At 39.5% G+C, this 21937-nt stretch overlaps 1 protein-coding gene across 9 annotated transcripts in view; it reads left to right on the plus strand.

Moving 5' to 3' along the window:
• SOX5 (SRY-box transcription factor 5) overlaps positions 1-21937 on the plus strand; it is an 897493-nt gene that overhangs the window by 657582 nt on the left and 217974 nt on the right. The gene's annotated exons all lie outside the window — the stretch shown is intronic.

Here is a 21937-nt window from a genome sequence, read left to right on the forward strand (position 1 = left end):
GGAAGGCAAAGTTAGCAGGGGAATGTAAACACAACAAATAGAAGTGTTCTGCATGCATATGAATTGAGTGAAAAAAGCTTGGGGACTCAAGAAAATTCCACAGGGAAACAGGTTTTGTTATTGGAAAGACCAAACCTTATATTGGCCACTTCATCCCATACATATATTCCATGCTAAAAGTGGACAGAGTATTTCTATTGCAACACAAACTGCCCAAATCTCACCATCTGTATCCAATACATTATTAATTTGTGGGTTTCTGAATAGACCAAGTAAGTTTAAGTTATCCCTAACTATAAAGTATCACAAATAGCTATGTTGTCTGTAGCATGTAACTTTGGGGGGGGGGGGGGATAATGAGAGTACAATAATAATATTTTTAGTGAAGTAACATAACAACTTACAATATTTTGGTGAATATAGTAAGATTTTCAGGCATTATTCCTTTAAACAATCATTTCAGGGTATGTGTTGCCTTTCCTAGCCCCTTTCTCATTCAGTTAGAGCAGTGGTTCCCAACTTGTGGTCCTCCAGGTGTCTTGGACTTCAACTTCCAGAAATCTCAGCCAGTTTACCAACTGTTAGGAATTGTGGGAGCTGAAGTCCAAAACACCTGGAGGACCAAAGGTTGGGAACCACTGAGTTAGAGGATCAACTTTTCTCTCCTTCCCCAAATTTTGTTTGGTGTGGCCACTCCTGGAAACTGGAAACACACACAAAAAATGTTTCAGTGTATTCAACCTTGCCTAGAGATGCCAGGAAAGAAAACCCAAAACCTTAAAGAAAGCTCTACCACTTGGGATTGCAGTGTTTAAGGGGGAAAGGCACTCCACAAACATATTTTTAATTTATTTATTTGTTTGTAGCCTGAGTTCCTTGTGGACAAACTCTGTACCTGATGTGTTAAGGGGAGAAACAGCCATGAAAATGGATGTTTTTAAATTCAAGTTTGCTCTTAACCGATGAATGTTGAAAACATCGATCTTCCAAGGAGCACCATTAGGGATCGTCTTCACTGGGCACCAACCATAGTGATATCTCATTCCAGTGATGACCAGCTATAATGCTCTCTGTTTCTCTTCTTTCTATTTGCTTTCCCAGTCTGTTGTGTGTGTGTCCTCTAAGCAAGTAAGCAGTGACAGGAGTAAAGAGAAGGAAGAGCTGAGCCCTATTCATCTTACTGTCTCCTAGTGTGTTGGTCTGTGGATTGGGCTCAGTGGCAGCTAATGGGCAGAACTAACGGCTATAGGAGTAGATGGGTCCATCTATGGAGATGCACTGGGAGCCAAAGGGATTTCCAGAAAGAAAATGTTTATCAAAATAATGAATAATAAAATCTACCAGTGTGGAAGGACAGTGGTATTTCTGTTTGAATCTGTATATAAATTAGCATAGGCAAATATTATGGAAATCTGTGTCATCATGTTACATGGGGAGGAGATAACACAATTTCTCTTTCTTAATCATGTTTCCATTAAGCAGCCACCTGATTGGTACAACAGTTTGAGTTATTTTTCATTATAGGTGGCAAGAAAGCAAGAAATAATGGCATCAGTAAATGACTTGGGCCGATGTTTCTATTCTTTCTTTTCAAGGGAAGATGGCTAGGTTGGCTGTCCAGAGAGCTGGCATGTGGCAATCATGCTGCTGCTGGGAGCATTGAAATGTGAACACAAGCCATATTGCAGCTGTATTTGTTGAAACAACATGGAAGGTGTATGCAGGACTTGCATGCACTCACACATGTTTTAGAAAGAGGGCCTACTTCATTCTTTCTCCATGAATATGAGGTTATTGTGAAGGGTTTTTCCAGCTCTTTAAGTTTTAATTAATTCGTTGATATATTTGTCTTGGCAGTGACTGCTTTGGAAAAACAGGCACCAGACACCTTGGGCCTTGCTATTTCTTTGCCCTGGAATGTGCCCAGTGCTAAAGTTCAAAAGTCTTTTGTAGAAGAGTGTGCATGTGTATGCATATGTGTGTGTGTATTTATGTGTGTGTGTATGTGTATATATCCCCTCAATAAAAAGAAAGAAAGAAAGAAAGAAGGAAAAGGGTGAAAGAAATCCATACTGGTTTTCATTCCCTCTCCCAACTGCCTCCTAATCTCTCTCTCAATAGTTAGAAGAATGAGCCAGAAAGAGAAAAAGTGGAAATGAAGACAAAAAAGAGATCTCCAATATTGCTCTTGGGTCTTTCTATTCCTGTCAAGTTGCAATATAATCCTAGCTGGCCAATATGGTCCAGGGCCAACTGAACAGACACTGGGCCAATGTGGTGCTGAATCCAACCCTCTCTTACCCTTGAAAATGACCCATATCCTCCGTCTTAGTAGTGGTAGTTCCAATTAACCCCACCCTCCCACTCTTCCATCTGCTTTTAACATGTCCTAGGGTGGCTCTACATGGACCATTTATCCTGTGGCTGATCCAAAGTGGTGAATGCCAGTGGATCGATCCCAGGATAGTTTTGATTGGCAGCTCCCTGGCAGTTGTGGAGCTGGAAGAGAATCCTGGCCATCCAGCAATGCAGAACCTAGCAATGCTGCTGGATGTCCACCCTTACTGTTTCCTTATTGTTCTTATCATCACTGAAGCCAGCAGGCATGGCATGACTCATTGCCTGAAGTGACATTGGTCAGGAAACTGGAGGGGAAAGGGAGGAATCACCCTCTCCTTTTTCCCTTCCCTTCCCTTCTCCAATTGCCTTGTTGCTCTGGCTAGCACCAATCCAGGTGTCAAGCAACTGATATGAGCCATGTCACACCTGCTGGCCACCACAATGATGAGAAGGATTGCGGGGGGGGGGGGGGGGAGAGAGACTAGTAAGTGTCCTTGGACCAACAGACCCCAGGGATTATGGAATAGCCATGTGAATAGTTGCAACCAGTTGTTTTTGTTTTTTTGTTTTGGAACTAGCCCAACAACCTACATGGGCCTAAAGATACGGTTTGATCTAGTTTCTTGGGGAGAATTCAATGCAACTTGCGTTTTTGGTTAATGCAGTTCAAGCACACATTAACAAATCAGTGTAGCCACCATGGAGCTGACTCACTTGCCTTCAGGATAACTGGTCAGTGCAGATGTGCTCCCAGTTTCTTCCTCCTCTGCCCACCTTTTTGCCTTTGAACTATTTTGGTTGCTGCAAACTGAGTTCCAAGTCAAAAGTAATTTGGACTCAAGTAAGTCAGCAATGGGGAGAAGATGAGGAAGATCTTCCTTTTCCTAGTAGGCCCAGACAAGAGCAAACTGCTGTAGCCTCACCTGTTTTTTCTTCATTAATTGCCTTTGTTATCTTGGCCATGCTATAATGTTACTTTGACATTCAGAGAAGAGAACAAGGGCAAAAGAAGCTCACCTCTACTTCACAGATACCCCAGTGATCCTTCTATGATTTTTCCTTCTGAAACATTAGAAGAGAGTATGAATTACTCCTGCTTGCACTATTAAATGAAATTTACAAGAAACAACTACAACTAATTTTTAGTGAAGAGATAATAACCCTGGAAAGTTTTTTCCCAGAGTAGAGCTGACTGTGGCATAAAGTAAGATTGGGGAATTGGAAAATTAGCATTCATGAAAAACTGCAATGGGACAATGGACCAAGTTGTCTTGTTTATCTTGTCAGAACCTACAAAAAATTGTAGGGCTTTGAGGGACTAATTTTGCAAGGCCAAGACTACTCAGAAGTAGGTTGCCATTACCATCTTCTGCAATATGACCTACAGCACCTAATATTTGATGGCCCTCATCAAAGCACTAACCAGGTCTGTGGGTTCAAGATCATATAGGATCTGGTTGGTACCAGACCCTAAAACATGATGTTTCATCCCTAGCCTAACTTTGTGCCAAAGTTCTGGCTGTGTCCCTGAGCTAATGGAAATTTAGACCTGGCATAACTGGGCTTCTCCTTTATCTATCACATTTCCTTACCTTTTTGGCACTTCTGCTGACAGATTCTTAATAGCAAAACAGTTTTACCAACATATTGCTCTATCAGCCGATTCTCTCTTGGCAGAGCTTTGAGACCAGTTGGCAGAAGACATTTCTACTGGTAGAAGAACCTTGCGCCTAATCCTAATCTTTTATAGCCAAGTCATCATTGAATTAGGATTATGTGCTCAGAGGCAATCCACAAATTGGCACCCTTCACTGATTTCCCTTCCTCAGATTTGCAAAATATTGTAGAGCATTATAGCAAGAGCAAAATATTATAGAGCATTAGAGCAATTCATGCCATGCCATAATTCCATCTGAGTAAATACTGGAATTTATAGTTGGCATGAGAAAAAATTCTAAAGCCCTACAGATCCCAGGAATGCACATGATGGATGGATATCAAAGTGTTATACCCATGTAACATAGATATATCTATTTCTCCCTCATTATAGTGTGAAAAGAAATATCTGTGAGTTGCATGTACTCACAGAGATCCCTTCTTTTTCCCTCATGCTCTTGCCAGTAGATAATATATTATACTGAGGGAAGAATCACTCTCATGTCCTCGGTGCTTGAAGGTTTCTCCTAGAAAAGCAGTAAGATGCCCTTCACTCAAGGGAGTTCCATTGACATTTGTCCTCTTGCACACTCCCACCATTATATGCTTTGCAGAATGCCAAGACAGGGGGATTGTATCATCCTTATAGCCATGCCAATCCAAGAAAATGGACCTATTGGCATGGGGGAGCCAGCCAACCAAATCCACATTGGAAACGATGGATTTCAGGATTTACCAAGATATGTTGTGATAGAGTTGACCAAGCACATCTAAAAACACCAGTTCAAGTCTTAGAATCTACAGTTTCAGCTGCTTAACATTATTCACACATATTTGTGTGTGTTTTAACCACATCTGTTCACAGGTATGCATATTTCTATGTTTTTGTGTGCACTTACATTCTTAAGGAATGATGCTAAACTTTGTAAATAACATCATAAATCTGCTTTCTGAAAGTGTTTTTAATGTGGCGAATAACTTTTGTAAATAACTTTGTAAATCTTCTTTCTAGAAGTGTTTATCTGTGCAACATCATGCTTTCCTTCTTTATTCAGTCACAAATATATTGATCACTTTCCTTAAGGAAAGAAGAGAGAGAGAGAGATAAGAGAGAGAGAGAGAGAGAGAGAGAGAGAGAACATGAATCATTTTTTCAAAACATTTTTGGTAGAAACACTTTTGGATTTATAATGTAATGTATGGAATTTTTTTTTTCGTAAAGCAGAATTGTCTCAGGTTGATGACATGTCAAGTTCCCATATCTCTAGCAAAAGAAAAGAAAGCTTCTGTATTGTACAATAAATGGCTGTTTTATTTCAAACATATACACAATATTCAGGAAATGCTTGAGGAGCAGGAAGGTACAACTGTGCCATTTCAACCTGCTTCTGTTGGTGATGAACCTGGGTATACATTGTCATCTTTAAAAAGACCGTCATTGCATAATAGAAATGTAAAAGAATGTCTCAACATGTCAAGATGTCCCCTCGTCTGCCATCTGTCACCAGTTTTTTTAATTTTTTATTTGGTAGATTTGGGGATTTTTTTAAGGGGGGGGGGACTGTGCTGCAAAAACATGGCTTATGTTGAAACACCCCCTCCCCAGAACTTCCCAATATGTTTATGCAGGAAACTGTGACTTTGTGTAAAAAGTGTATGCAGAAATACATTCCTCACAATATAAAATACTGAAATGTGAAAAAAATTTAAGCAGTTATCAGTCAGTTGAAAGACAAATTAGATATCAGAAAGTCAGGTAGTCCTAGATTCCTTCTGGACACTTGGGTTTCAGTGGTGTCCAGGTAGTCACCAAATTAGAAATGCCTAATTTGGTTATCGTGACACATGCTTCAATAATATCCCATTTGGATTAATATAAGAAACTCCACTTGGGGCCACATATAAAAGATGACTGAAAATGCTGGTTGGTCCAAGGAGCTGCAGATGTATAGGGTGCATACAAATCACCTCTTAAAACCATGCCACTAGCTCCACTGTGTCTGAGTCCAAACACAGCCATAGATGCAGGTGAAACGTCAGGAGAAATGCCTCTAGAACATGGCCATATAGCCCGAAAAAACCCACAAGAACTGAGTGATTCCAGCCATGAAAGCCTTCGACAATACAATTTAAAGTGTTGGCTATGATCCATAAAGGCCTATATGGCTTGGATCCTATCTGGCTAAGTAACTATGCAATACAGTATGAACCTCTCCTTTAGAAAGTGGTGGACTCTCCTTTTCTGGAGGAGTTTGAACAGAGTTGGGATATATATTTTTTAAGTGGGCTTTAGTTATGTATTCTTGTATAGCAGCAGGATTGAACTAGATGGTGTTTGAGGTCCCCTTCCCATTTTTACGATTCTGTAATTCTAATACGAAAGAGGTCTTCTCTTTTGTATTGATCCTATGCTCTGAAACTCCCTTCCTAAAGAGGATAGATCTGTTCTCTGTGCTTTCAGAGACAGATAAAGATGCTTCTATTCCAATTCTCTTTTAGGAACTGACTGTTTTACAAGAGAAGGGCTTGTACTTTAAAGGGTTGTTACACTCTTGTGCCTTGCATTTAAATTAATGATTTGAATGCTTTTAATTCTATAAACTGTTTAATGCTACTTTAAACACAACTTTTGTATGTTTTCAACTTATTCTTTAAAAAGTTGTATTTCTTTTTATTTTGTAAGCTGGCTAGCTTTGGCAAAAGGCAGGCCATAAACTAACACAATACAGATAAAAAGTACACAAATTCTTGCACTCTTTCACAGAAGAAATAATACTTTTTGTCATTCTTTTCTTCTTGAATGTGAGACTGAAATAGAAAAGGCCTATATATTATGTGAGGAATCAATTCCAGGATATTCTGTAAGATTTTTATATATAATCCAGAACCCTACTTTTCTTACCTGAAATGAATAATAATGGGCATTTAGCTGAAGCATACCTTAGAATTGCACATGAGGACCTAGCAATGCCCAGAGAAATTTCTCTCTAGGCCTCCAGCATGACAGTCAACTTACAGTTGAACCTATGGCAGAAATTAACCATATAATTGTGCTCTGAGCCTAGAGAAAACACTTTTCTAGGAATTGCTAGACTCTCCTTCATAATTCTGTGATATTCAGAGCTCTAATTGAAATCGTATTTTATAACATGTGGGCCTTTTTATGTCATGATTTTCTACCTAGTCATAGGTGTTGGAGGGGAAGGACACAGCTCTTCTTCCTGCCAAATAAGTTTCCTTCTTATGAATCACTTTCCTAAATCTCTAGCACAACAAGGTGAGTCACTGAAAATTGTTCATACCTTGAGCAATTTTATATTTTAGCTTTTCATAGAATCATAGAGTTGGACCACAAGGTCCATCCTGCCCAAACCCATTCTGCCAAGCAGAATGACACAATAGAAGCATCCAGCTTTTGTTTAAAAACCTCCAAAGGTAGCAACACACTCTGGAGCAGCAGTGTATGCAACTGTCAAATGGCTCTTACCATCAATAAGTTCTTAATGTTTAGGAGCAATTTGAATCCCTCCCTCTCTATCCTAATCCCCAGAACAGCAGAAAACAATCTGGGTCCATCTTCAATATGGCATCCTTTCAAATATTTAAGCATGGCTATCTTGTCACTCATAAACCTCTTCTTCAAGCTCCCTAAGCTGCTCCTCCATGGGCTTGCTTTCCAGACCTTCGATTATTTTGGTCCATCTTCTCTGGACACATTCCAGCAAGATAATTTACCCTGCTCCTTTTCTTTGGATGCCTTAACTGTACCTCTAAGTGATCAACTGAAATTTGTGTTACTGCAATGCTAGAAATTTGAGGACATAATTCATATTTCTTTGGGGGAACAGTGCCCTCATTTTGTACCCCCCCCCCAATAGTTACATCCTTCCCTGCACCTACTGCATATGTCATATACAAGTACAAGACAGTTCAACATGACTGGAAGATGTAAATGCAATGACTTTGTGTGTTACTACAGAAAATTTACAACCATTGGATTATTGTGGGGCAGTAATACGATCACTCTCCCCTTCACACATTCACTGTGTCCATTTTATGAGTGGTGAGAGATTTCTTCATTCCATAAAAGTTTGGTAATCCCAAGTCAGAACAGCACATATTCTACCTGAATATGCCATGAAAATTCTGCTGCAAGCAAAAATGTATAGTGGATTTGGAGAATCCTCCTCAGGCAAACCATCTGAGGAACTTTGAAGGGAATCCAGAAGAGTTTTGATGAGAAATTTCTCTAGGGAGTTTTACCCATTTCTTATAGCACTCAGCTCTGGTCACAGTAGGGGAAAAGGGGGAGCATAGGTTTACTATTCTTTGCTGCTAGGCTAGTTTCCAACTAGCGATATTTAGACAGCCCTTTTTAAAGGAAAATGACCTTTGAGTTTAAGTGTGCACTACAAATTTTACATTTAATGGTCTGGGTTCAAAATTGAGCAAAGAATAGTGAGAAAAACATGACATTGAATACAATGTTGTGGCACCAAGATCGGTCCTTTAATTTGTTCATATTCACAACCGCTTAGCAGTGATGCTATGCAGCAATCTAACACCTAGACATTTTCATATCCTTGATGAAAAAGATTTGGTTAAAAACATTGATTAAATTTTAAAAAGTGTCCCACAGCTCAGGAAAATTGGCTGAACAAAAAGAGAAAGAAGCAGTATTTTCAGGACAATTAATTTGTATGAAAAAAAACGTGGTGCTTTGCCTTAAAACTATATTTCATGTATTTCATGCATATAGTTTTCTGTGCAGAAAAAATGAATTTCTGTACAAAAGATATCCTAAAGAATGAATAGTGGTCAAAAACTCTGCAAAAACAAATACATGCTAGAATCTATATAAATAAAAATGTAATGTTCGTTTGTGGGATTAACACAACTCAAAAACCACAGGGCGAATTGACACCAAATTTGGACACAATACACCTATCAGGCCAATGAGTGACCACCACTCATAAAAACACTGAAAATACAGCAGAAGAGACTTAAAAAGTCAAAAATTACATTACAACGCATGCGCAAAACCACACACGCACACACACACACACATATATGCAAACACACATATACACACATATACACAGCAACGCGGGGACAGCTAGTATTGCATATATTATTTGTTCTTGTATGCAAAAATGAAATAAGGAAAGTTTGGCAGCCATATGAGCCTCATGATCCTCATTCTCTGGTGGAGAAAAAAAATCTGGTCATTTGCAAATGGGACACAATAGTGTGGGAATTCAGCTTGGCCCAAGGATATAAACAAATTGAACTGTTTTGAGTTTTTCTTCTTCTGGAGGAGTCTAGCATGTTTTCTTGTTTCTCTGATGTGATTCCTTTGAAAACATGTTATGTGGATGCTGCCAATTATTCCTGGAACAGAAATTCTGAATGTGTTTCTCTTCCCAAAGTTACTGGCATACAATGCACTGGTTGACACCAAGACATCTGCAAGGGAATACTGTGGCAGGAGTGGCAGGAAACACATTGTGCTAATAGATTCTCACCTGTGAAGAGTTATTTGAGAAGGCTTTGATGGATGGGTATTTTTCTTAGCTATTTCATTACATTGTGCAATGTAAAGCACACACATGTATCAAAATTTGAAAGGTGTTCCATTTTTTAAATGTATATCCTGCAGCCTAATCCCATGCACGATTAAATGTAAAGGTAAAGCTTTCCCCTTGATATTATATCTGCTTGAGTCTGACTCCGAGGGTGGTACTCATTTCCATTTCTAAGCCAAAGAGCTGGCGATGTTTGTAGACACCTCCTAGGTCATGACTGCATGGAGTGCCATTACCTTCCCACTGAAGCCATACCTATTGATCTACTAATATTTGAATGTTTTCAAACTGATAGGTTGTCAGAAGCTGGGGCTAACAAAGGAAGCTCATCCTTTCCCACAAATTTGAACCGCCAACTTTCTGGTCAGCAAGTTCTTCAACTTAGTGGTTTAACCTGCTGTACCACACTAAAACAAATTCTGTTGTTACAAAGGAGAGATTTTGTCATTTTACGTAAGAAAAGATGGCAATAGTGGAAGTAAATTAAATGTCCATCGCAAATCTTTTTTCCAAAACCACTTGTGTTTGAAAGAGAAAAAAAGGCAGTCGAAATATCATATATTATGTATTTCACAGATTTGTAAATTGTAATTCATATTCAAGAACAGTTTACAAGTTTAATACAAAAGTTTTGATATAGTAACTCTATTAAACATCAAAATCTACATGGTGTGGCTTAGAAATGATTTTCCTCTGTTGTCAGCTTACTTTGGTTGCTCCAAAAGTCCTGTTGTTCATTTGCAAATTGTTGGATGATATGTCAATCTCAACATTTTGTTTCGTGCTATCTGACACTAATCTTATTTCTTTCTGTTTTCTGCACTTTGGTGAAAATGGAATGAGTGATTTTTCCCATTATGTTTACATCCCCACCTTTGATGTTTTGTTCAAAATGGATCTTGAAATACAGAAAGTCAATCACAGGTTACTTCCATCCTGCTTCTGCAGAAGTTTGAAAATTTGTTAATAAGAAGTTCTCTCCAAAATTAATGTGCAGTTTTATATGAATATCTCCTACTATACACATTTGTGTAAATTTTTTCTTACTTTATCAGTTTCTTTACAATGATATATATTTGAAATTAGTATTTGCCCACTAGTGCTCCTTGTGCTATTATCCCAATCCAAACTCTCTTATATACACACTTGCATATATACACACACACACCCAAAAGTATTTTAAGTTGGAAGACGTGATTGTAACATGTAGCATGTAGTTTAATTTAATTCCAAATAATAGTTTTCCTTTGAGGTCTTAGCAAATTGGAAGACTTTGTGTCACTAGGACAAAAATGTGCCCTCCGTCTTTGCCATTTATAATCGGTTTTTACTTGGAGAATGTCACTGTAGCAACTCGGGATTTAAAGGAACACAACGGAAAGCAGAAATTGTGGCCTCAACATGCCTAATCTTAGTTTATTAAATCCCCATCAGCCTGAAATAGACATTTATTTGAAAGACATGGCTCAGTATCATGGAGCATAGAGGACATCACTAACAGGTACTTATGTCATACTGTGCCTGACATATGACAGGACTCTGTTTGCAGAAAACTAAAGCCCCTGCATGCGTGTCTCACCAAGATGGGGCTGGGGGGTTCTCTTCAGAGAACACTCTTACAACTGCCAATAATGGATTAAGAGAAATAATCCATTCAGTGATACTATAGCTCATCAGCGACCGTGAATTAAAGACATATGTTATGTAGATTCAATGTATGGATTAAAAAGGATAATCTGTTAGGTGACATACAGAATCTTGAGATAAGTGGGCTAGGCAGATTCTGTATATGGATTGCGGCAGATAATTCCATTTAAGTAACACTGGACAAGTTGGAAGACAAGGAAGATAGGAAGGGGGGCAGCGCTGTGGTTAGGAAGGGTAATCCACTGTGTGACACTTGGGATCTTGTAATCAGGAAACGGGAGACAAGAAAGCTAACGGGTTCAGCACATTTCGCTTTGGAGGAGGCAGAGGAGGGAAAAGCCATGGTAAGGAGATTACTCTATAGGACAAATATTGGTTTTAAACCTTCGCTTAATACAGCACAGATTCCCCAGGAGATGTTGTAAAGCAGCATGCCCGCTTAGTAGCTTTTTAATTTTATTTATTTATTGCTGCATATTTTTGCCAGATGTGTCAGAATGACTGGGCTCTCTTTAAATAAGAGCTTTGGTTTTGTGTTTTGTTTAAAAAAAAACAGGATGAGAGGAGGAGGAAGAACAGAAAGATTCTTAAACAAAGGAGATAAGAGAGATGTGATTATTTGTCAGTTGTGATACAGACAGTGTTTACTGCAGCCCATGCTGTTTCTTCTGTCTTGGCTTCTTTTTAACGTATTTGGAATTGCTAAGAGCAAGCATCTACTACTGGCGGGTTCTGGGTTTAAGACTATTTCCAAAGCATCTTGAAGGTGAGGGTTGTGTATAAGGAAGGACTTCCCCAACATTGTATAAAGGAACCCCATTTAAAATAAGAAGAAACCTTGGAGATTTTTTTTGTCGTGTCAGGAGCGACTTGAGAAACTGCAAGTCGCTTCTGGTGTGAGAGAATTGGCAGTCTGCAAGGACGTTGCCCAGGGGATGCCCGGATGATTTGATGTTTTTATCATGCTTGTGGGAGGCTTCTCTCATGTCCCTGCATGAGGAGCTGGAGCTGATATTATTATTATTATTATTATTATTATTATTATTATTATTATTATTATTAAACTTTATTTGTACCCCGCTAGCATCTCCCGAAGGACTTGACGTGGCTTACAAAGGCCAAGGCCTCAACACAACAGCAGACAATAACAATACAATGCAAGCAAATTAAAAACATAAGCAATAACAGAAACAAAACATTACACTATTACGCAATAAAACCAGGGCCGGGCCAATGAAGGGTACAGGTTAAAAAGTGCTGGGTGTAAGAGGTGAAATGTTGGGATCCTGGGCAAGTGCAATGTGCCGAGAGTCTTAAACTCAATAAAGTGCTTCTGGGACATAGTGCTGGAGGTTATCCTATTCTGGAAAGGCACATCGGAATAGCCAGGTCTTCAAGTTCTTCCTAAAGACTGCCAACATGGGTGCTAGTCTAATGTCTTTGGGGAGGGTGTTCCAAAGTCATGGGGCAACCACAGAGAAGGCCCTGTCCCTTGTCCTCACCAAACGAGCCTGCAGCGCAGGTGGAATCGTGAGCAGGGCCTCTCCGGATGAACGGAGGGAGCGCGTGGGTTCATACACGGAGATGCGGTCACGCAGGTAGGCAGGATAGAGGGAGCTCATCTGCCTCTCCCCGGATCCGAACCTGCGACCTGTCGGTCTTCAGTCCTGCCGGCACAGGGCTTTAACCCACTGCACCACTGGGGGCTCCGTCCTTGGAGATAATAGTGGAGGACCAGAATGTCATTTGTCCAAAAAAAGAGAACATGAGAGTCATTAAATGTTTTTTTTTTTCCAGCAGTAACACATTGCTTCCTTCTTATGAGTTAGTTGAGTGATAAAATATTAGCAAATTAATTTGAACCCTAACATTGTTTCTGTTTGGGGTGAGGGGATAAGTTTAAATTTTAAATGGCCCAGTTTCCTCCCAGTAACATTTTCAAAAGCATGTATAGACCCTTTTTGTTTCAAAAAATAGATAAAAATTGTCATGCTTGTAATTCAATTGCCTAAAAGGAATACCATGTCTGAACATTGGACTATGATGTTGGAGACCAAGATTTGATTCTCTCTTACCATGGAAATTCACTGGGTGACCTTGGTTGAATCACATACTCTCAGCCTCTGAAAACGGCATCATAGGTTCACCTTAGAGTTGCCGTAAGGTGTAAATGACTTGAAGACACACAACAACCGTGGCAATGTCCTACATTGCTCAAAACAAGAGACAAGGGCAATGTGGGAGACATTTTTATATAATTTTTGATGGCTACTCTGAAAAGAAGACAACAAAATGACCACTTTAACTCATACAGTGAGTTGAGAATGGAAAATAAACATGGAGCAACTTTCAGTTCATTTTCAAGCAAACTAACAAGCATGAATTGACAGAAAAAGCCAATCCGGAGATGGAGGACCCTTCTATACTGCCATATAATCCAAAATATCAAGTAAGATAATCCACATTATCTGCCTTGAGCTGGATTATCTTAGTCCGCACTGCCATATAATCCTGTTCAAAGCTGATAATTTGGATTTTATTCAGCTGTGTAGAAGGGGCCGAAATCAACTGCAGCCTTTGATCTGAGACATTTCTCCTAAGAGAGACTAAAGGTGGAGACAGAGATACAAGCAGGTGGAAGAAGATAGGAAATTGTAGCAAGATCAACATCTGTCTGTTGCCTAGATAAAAGATTCCCTTGTATGTTTCCCTTACTGCCTTAATAGTCCTTGAATGAGATGTTACTGTGTTTGGGTTGTTGTAGGTTTTTTCGGGCTATATGTCATGGTCTAGAGGCATTCTCTCCTGACGTTTCGCCTGCATCTATGGCAAGCATCCTCAGAGGTAGTGCGGTCTGTTGGAACTAGGAAAAGGGTTTATATATCTGTGGAATGACCAGGGTGAGACAAAGGACTCTTGTCTGCTGGAGCTAGGTGTGAATGTTACTGCGTTTGTCCTCAAAAATAATGAGAAAAAGCCATTAGATCTAGGGTCTGTTATGTATTTTTATGAGTATCTTATGTTTAGAACAACCTCCCCAAGCACGATCACCAACAACAAATCCTCGGTGTTCCCAAAATCTTAGAGAGGAAAAAACCCAGTTTACATTGGCAAAGAGCACAGATTGCTTCTGTGTAGCACTGAGTTGACATGACTCACTTTGTTTTCTGTTTATTTTCATGCCTATCAGAAAGCTCTCCTCATTTTCAGCTATTTCTGGATCTTCTTGCAAACACCTTGAGATTGTTTTGATCCTGTTTTTTTCTCAGTGTCCCTCTCCCTCTGCTTTGCCCTCAGTGACCTTGGCTTCATTTGCACATATTGTCATTTAGTCTCATTGGTGAGGGCAATATAGTGTTATTTGTCAATAACACCACACTGTGCTGCATCTGGTGTGATGGAATAATTGTATATACCTGTAAACAAAATTGCATTCCATTTGGGTCCAAAAGTGATGTGGGACTAGAACATAAAAGCAGTCCATTAAATCAGAGTTTCTCTAATCCAGAACTTGGAACTGTTTGTTCTTGATTGCTATCAATTCAAGTTCAATTTATGGTAACCTATAAAATGACAGACCTCCAAGTCACCCTCTCTTCAACATTTCTGCCTTTGAGAAATTGCAGTTCGCTTCTGGTGTGAGAGAATTGGCTGTCTGCAAGGACGTTGCCCAGGGGATGCCCGGATATTTGATTTTTTTTACCATCCTTTTTACTAGGCTTGGGTAACCAAGGAAAAAATTGGTTCTAAACTCGTTTTGTTTTTAGGGGGCCCTTGCGTTTCGTTTTTTTAAATAATTCCAAATTTTTTCTTTAAAAAATTTCGAAATTTACAAAATTTTGTAAAATTACGAATCGATTCATTAATGGCGGACGAGATTGCGCAATATGCTAAAAAAAACCTCAAAATGGGACAGGAGGAACTTCTGAAGCTTCCCTCTCCCTCTGTTGTTGACTGTTCGTGTGATAAAACAAACAACAACTATAAAACTTGCACCAGACATGCGAAAATTATTACGAAATAATTACAAAATAATTACGAAATAAATTGAAAAAATTGTTTCGAATCTTTCTTACTCCTCACACAATTCCTGCATGGCTCAATATTGGATCGTAAGCTAATTTAAATATGAATTAATAACGAATTACAAAATTAATGAACGAAACCGCCCAAGCCTACTTTTTACCATTTCATGTCCCCACATGGGGAGCTGGAGCTGACAGAGGGAGTTCTGCCTGCTCTCCCTGGATTCGAACTGCTGACCTATTGGTCAGCCATCCTGCCGGCACAAGGGTTTAACCCATTGCACCACTAGGAGCTTCAACATTTCTTCCTATGTCTTATAGACTCAGGGCTGTGGCTTCCTTGAATGTGGAATGTGGTCCTCCTCTTTTCCCACTGCCTTCTTCTTTTCCAGGCATCACAATCTTTTTTAGTAAGTTTTCTCATGATATGACCAAACTATGACAGCCTCAATTTAGTCATGTTGGCTTCTAGGGAGAATTCAGGTCAGATTTGCTCTAGATTTATGTTTTAAACAGTCTACAGTACCTGTAGAACTCTTCTCCAACACGTTTCAAACAAGTTGATTTTCTACCTATCAGCTTTCTTCACTGTCTAATTTTTGCAACAATACCAAGAAAAGGAAAATACGACTGAATGGACAATCTTAATTTCTGCATTTAATTATCTTTACACTTCAGGGTCTTGTTTACTTCCTTCATTGTTGCCCTTCTAAGTTCTAATCTTGTTTCTTGACTGCAATCTTTATTCTTCGCAATGATTTTGAACAATTTCAATGCTTTCATTGTCTACTGTAATGTTATGTTAATCATCTATAGGCATTTTTTTTTACTGCTCAACTTTAAGCCTGCTTTTTTACTTTCTTCCTTCACTTTTTTCAGTAATTGCTCGAATACTTTTCTATATTGTTTTATTACTATGATGTCATTGGCATATCCCACATGACTCACCCAAATTATCAAACATCTAAACACCCATATTACTCACCCATGCTGTCAAACACCTGAATAGGGCTTTTATTTCCAGTGCATCATATTTTCAAATTAAAAGTGCACATTTATAACACTCAATTCCTAAACAGGGTTCTTCTACAGTATGTGAAACAAGTGTTGATGACAGCATTGTTGTCAAGTTCTTTCTAGTCATTTCTGATCTACAATGAGCCTAAGGGTAACCTATCATAAGGTTTTCCTGTGCAGTTTGTTCACAGTGACTTTGCTTTGTCATTCTCTGGGTCTGGGGGAGAGTGGATTTGCCCAAAGTCATCCAATACTCTTGCACAGTCAAACATGAATGTGAACCCAGTAAAACACTCAAACTACTGTACCATGGTGGCTGCCCAAACACTTATGATTTTGTTAGCATCTATGCTACAAGTCATTGGCCAATAATATGATTTTTTCCCACCCAGATCATTTTCACCCTAATAAAGACATTCGAGCATTAACCAGCACTGGAACCAGGCAGTATTTCTCCTCCACCATATGCCAGGAATTGTAAAAGTAACTAGAAAATTAAAAAGCCATTAAATCATCACTTCTTAAGTTACAATTATAATGCAATTGTTTCTGCATTACTGGGGAAAGTCTTCTTGTAAATCACTCATTATGTGCAAATACCTACTTCCTATCAACGACAACAACATAGGTGTCATAGTAGCAGCCAGAGCACCCCTACACACTCAGGTACATCCTAGATATGGAAAGGTGATGTTACAGAATTCCTGATCATGGGAACTCCGTAATTTTACCAAGGATGTGTTGGCTTTGAGCCAATTGCAATTATAGATACATCTTCAGACTTTCATGTTCAGTGTTCGAAGATCAAGAACACTTCTGGATATGTGTATATGTTTAGGGGAAGGATTTACATGTGTAGAATTTTTTGCCACTTGTTAGCCTTACATGTGTGCATGTAAACACTTGACTAAAGCTCAAATCTTTAGTCTCCTAGGATTGTAAACCAAGCTAGTTTTATCCTGCCAGACATTTTTCATACTGAAATAACAAAGTCTTAAAGCAAAATAACATTGTTGAAATCTAGCAACAGGGGGTTGAATGAGCACTGAATATATAAATATAGATGCATTTCATTGTTTTTTTTTGTCTTGTTCCATTCTTAGCATTATCTTTTTTTTTTTCTTGCCAAGCTCTTACTAGAAAGCTGTATCTATCTCATAAACATCCAGATCACAGAGTTATAGATGATCCTTGGTTAAAACTGAGGCTGTGGTAGGTCCCTTGCCTTTTCCTACAGGACATAATAGATCACAACTGCAGAACATGTGATGCCCAGACACTTGGGAAAACTTATCATGTGTGACAGTCAGCCTCAATTTTTTTGCTGCCTCCATTGGACTACAACCACAGGGATGTTGTCAAGTTATCCATGGCTGGTAGATTCTAAGTATGCTCATGGGTTGCATGTCATCTGTAGTTGAACCACCATTTTCCATGAAATGACCCTGAAGTTCATCCCAAGACATCTACAGCAAAGCTAGGAAAGTGTATATTGCATGTGGCCCATACTTATGTGTCCTCTGGAGCTTCCCTTCCCACGCCCCCAAAACTCTCCAAGCCCCTAATTTTTAATGGTGGACTCTTTTGGCAATTTCTGCATCAAAAGCATTAGAACGCCAATAGATGTGTGAAATCATGTGGAAAAAACCCATATCACAAGTACCCCATATGGGGTAGATATGTCTACCCCATATAACTAGATATGACCTTTTTTTGCAATTTTGAAAGGTACTGCAGAGAAAATTGAAATTTTGGGGTTTCTTGGGGGGGAAATGCACTCTTGTGGTGGGGCAAAAGGTGGAAATTGCCCCTGTCCCTTACAAAGTTGCCTATATTTGGACTGCAATGTAAAATATATGGACTCTTCCACTAAGATGGAAGCCACAAGGCTTCTCTAGTCCTTGGCCAAGAACCCATTTTTTTAAAAAAAAAATGGTAGTGGTGGTTGTGGAGGAGGAGCTGCATGAGCTGGGATGAACTGTGCAGTAGAGCCACATACTATGTGAGGGATTGAGTCTCAAGTACTCCACATAATTTGATTTCTGTGCAATATCTGCAACCTTTTCCCCTGCCCGCTTTGCTGGCATGCTTCTGTAAGAGGAAAATACTGTACAGGACACAGTCAAAATATTCGCCTCTCTTCACCCGTGGAATAGAAAGTCATTGAAGGGAAGATGTGGGAAAATAGTCTGCCCATGCTGCCCTCCTGAAAGCACACCCTTCTTGAGTGCCAAATCTATTGGGAATAGAGTCCATCATAGAAAGCCACAAGGAGGAAAGCTTCATGTAGATGGCCTGGCTCCCCACTGCCCATGTTTTCATCCATGAAGGAGCTGTTTACATATAAGGGATGCAATGTAAAATAAATTTGTGCAGGCATGTAGCTGGGGGGCGGGGGGGGGGGGGGGGTTGAGGGGCTTCAGCCCCCCCCCCGAAATTCTCATTGTGGTTCGCGAAAAGGCCTTACTGGTGCATTATTTAAACTGTTATGTTTATTCATATCATGATCTGATCACCATACTCAGTATATCCCATATGCACGGGAGTATTGGGGTAATGATACAAAAGGTTTGCTAGGGTAGACCCTCTTTCACTCGGACTCAGCCCCCCCCCGAAACTCAGCCCCCCCGAAACCCCCCTGAAAAAAATTCAGCCCCCCCCCCCCCCCGAATCGAAATCCTGGCTACGGGCCTGAATTTGTGTAATATGTAGGCATACTCTGCTCTAATTTGTATTTTCAAAGATGACCCTTAATTGGTCCTCCAGCAATTTTCAAAGATCTAACACAACCACTAACCTAGTGAATTCATGTCTGATGTCATATTTGAACTGGAAGCTATCATTTCTCCAGAGTCCTGAAGAGATGTCGTTGGCAATAAGCAGAAGAACACGGCCCCGTAGTGAAAAATCAGGGGGTGTTGCAAGGATAATGATGGATGGAGGGACAGTTTAAAAGCTTAGGTTCAAACGAGGGACATCCCTGCCAATTAGAATAACTTGAGGGCTATGTTTGGAGGTATTATATTTTTGCTCATCAAGGCTGTCTGTCTTCTTCTTCAGCCTTGAGACAAGAGGGAATGAAAAGCAGCAAACCTCTGTTTTCTTCTGTTGGCAATATGATCAGACAGAGGCATTCCTTACTGTGACAACCTGCCAATCATGAAGTTGGCTGCAAATACATTAAGCCCCAGCATTTCCTCCCTGTTTCTGTTAAAATTACAGCCTAATGTTTGTAGTCATTCATACTGTATGTAATGGGGTGGGGGGTTGGAGACAGAAAGAAAGAGAGGTGTTTTACCGGTTAGTTTGCGTAACTTAAGAAATATCACAATCTCAGCTGCTGCTGCCCCCTCTTCTTCCTCGTCCTTCTCTTCTTCATTCTTCATATTCTCACTATGCAATCTTCACACCAATATTGGATCTCAATGCAATTCTCAACTTAATGATATTATGATCAATAAAATTATCCTATTAAAAGAACAACCAAATCAACAACAATTTTAAAGCATCAACTTTACTGTGGCTCAGTTCTATGCAATTATAGGAGTTGTCGTTTTACAAGGTCTTTAGCCCGGTAGTGCTAGTACCTCACCAAACTACAACTCCCAGGACTCCATAACATTCAGCTATTCTACAATGCAGACATTTTTCTAAAAGCTCAGTGTTCCCGTCAGGCAGTTAATTTTTTAAATCATTATTTTGCAAAATCATATGTCTCTGGATACATAGCGGGTGGGAAGAAGCTGTAAACATATTTTAAGGCAGCCTTATTTTGCTTCCAAATTGGTAGTTACAGATTGTTCTAGTTTGCTGTTACAGTAAGAAATGGTGACTCCATGTTGGTTCTCTTTTGTTTAAACTGATGTGGTGTTTTTTCAACTGTTTTTTGTTTGTTGTGCAGAATATATCATTAATATTCACATAGATTATGAGGGCTACAAACATTTTCACAAGGTCAAAACTGATTCCAGATCACACAGTTGAAGTGCCAGTTTTTCACAGTCAACGTGTGCTTATTCTTTAAGAATACATGCTAAGAAAGGAGCTGTTTTATTGTTTTCTGGGGAAACCTCTTCTGCCAAAGTGCAAAGTGAATTGCCTTTGGTCTATCAGCAATTGCTATCCTGTCATCTGGTTTGAATTCTACTCCTTCTGCTGATTTCACTATCTATATAGCTCTATATAGTGTTACTTATCTTCTTGCTTGAGTGCTTATATAAAATCAAACATCTTTTATTTCATAGTAAACAGTACTGGGAAAAGCTTCTGTGTGGCTGACTTTGCAATTGAAGGATTACCCTTTAAGAGAATTGCAGCTGTACCTTTTTTTGGCGTAGAACAACTGTTAATATAATATTTTTGGCAAAGCTTGATAAAATTACCTGGGGGGGGGGGGGGGTAGGGTAAAACCTACGTTTATGCCGGTGGATTCTAGAAAATGTCCAGGTAGCAAGCACATTGCTATAACATCTTTGGAAGATTTCTTACAAAATCATTTTTTAATAAATAGTATACTTTATATCTCCATTTTGGACACTAAAGAGAGATTTCACATGGGGAATTGTTGGATTTCCTTCTCCCTGGCATTTCTCCCATGTTGCTGCTTTTGTGAAAATATTTAGTAGAGTGTATTTCTCCAGCAGTTCTTTATGGAATGAAATAGACCTCAGCTGAGAGTTGAGTTTTTTTAATTTTGTTTTGGCATTTCATTATTTTTAAAAACATTAGAACCAACTTTGTTGTCTGCAGAGATACTTGAGGGAGTTTATGTAGACCGGAAGGTGAAAATCACTGGAGAAACTTAGGGTTACTGTGAGTCAGAAAAGACCTGATCACAAAGAAAAAGGAGAGGGAGGAGAATTGGAAAAAGTTTTTGAAAAGCTAAAATGGTCAACTTGACTGTTCACCCCTACCTCCCAGAATTGACAGTTTTCATCAATGCTTCAATATTTCCACTGGCTTTGATATTGTCTCCAGGCACAAGGAAAAGGGTTGGTCCCAGCATATAAATCTCTAAAGTCTATTATGGAAAACTCTAAAGATTAGTGTTTTCTTAGCAAAATTTCTACAAAGGTGTTTGCCTTGCCCAAGGTCATCCAATGAGTTTTCATGTCCAAGTGGAGATTCTAATCCTGGTCTCCAGTTATATAGTCCAGTGCTAACACTACTTTACCATGATGACTCTCACTTCTCTGAGGCAGATGCATATATCATGCATATCTAGTGAATTGTGGTTCATTCGTTCATTCGTTCAATCGTTTCCGACTCTTCGTGACCTCATGGACCAGCCCACGCCAGAGCTCCCTGTTGGCCGTCACCACCCCCAGCTCCTTCAAGGTCAGCCCAGTCACTTCAAGGATGCCATCCATCCATCTTGCCCTTGGTCGGCCCCTTTTCCTTTTGCCTTCCACTTTCCCCAGCATAATTGTCTTCTCTAGGCTTTCCTGTCTCCTCATGATGTGGCCAAAGTACTTCAACTTTGTCTCTAGTATCCTTCCCTCCAGTGAATATGTATGATAAATATCTAGTGAATATGTATGATAAATATACATATCTAGTGAATAGTTTGCTACCGGGCACAATTCAAAGTGCTGACTTTGGCCTATAAAGCTGCAAATGGCCCCAGCCCAATTTATGTGTCCAAATGCATCTCCCCCTATGGAGATT

The sequence above is a fragment of the Anolis sagrei genome, chromosome 5 (assembly GCF_037176765.1).
Source record: "Anolis sagrei isolate rAnoSag1 chromosome 5, rAnoSag1.mat, whole genome shotgun sequence".
NCBI lineage: Eukaryota > Metazoa > Chordata > Lepidosauria > Squamata > Dactyloidae > Anolis > Anolis sagrei.